This window comes from Penaeus chinensis, chromosome 8 (genome assembly GCF_019202785.1).
Source record: "Penaeus chinensis breed Huanghai No. 1 chromosome 8, ASM1920278v2, whole genome shotgun sequence".
In the NCBI taxonomy this organism is placed as follows: Eukaryota; Metazoa; Arthropoda; class Malacostraca; order Decapoda; family Penaeidae; genus Penaeus; species Penaeus chinensis.
The window spans coordinates 20763857-20764109 of NC_061826.1; positions in this window are offsets into that span (position 1 = coordinate 20763857).

Below are 253 nucleotides of genomic sequence, written 5' to 3' on the forward strand. Positions count from 1 at the left end.
ATATGTTTCTGGATATTTAATTCTCGTTATCTTTAACGTACCCACATGAAAATTGATGCGCCCATATGACATCTATACTTGGGTACTTATCTGTGTGTGTATATGTCAAGTTCATATATTGTGCGGAGGGATGAAGTTCGCGCGCGTTTGCATAAAATGTTGATAAAGGAAAACTCGAAGAAAAGACCTGAACAAATTTAATGTTACCCGTTCACACGAAGGCAAAGCCAACCCAGTGCCAACGTTAGAATTG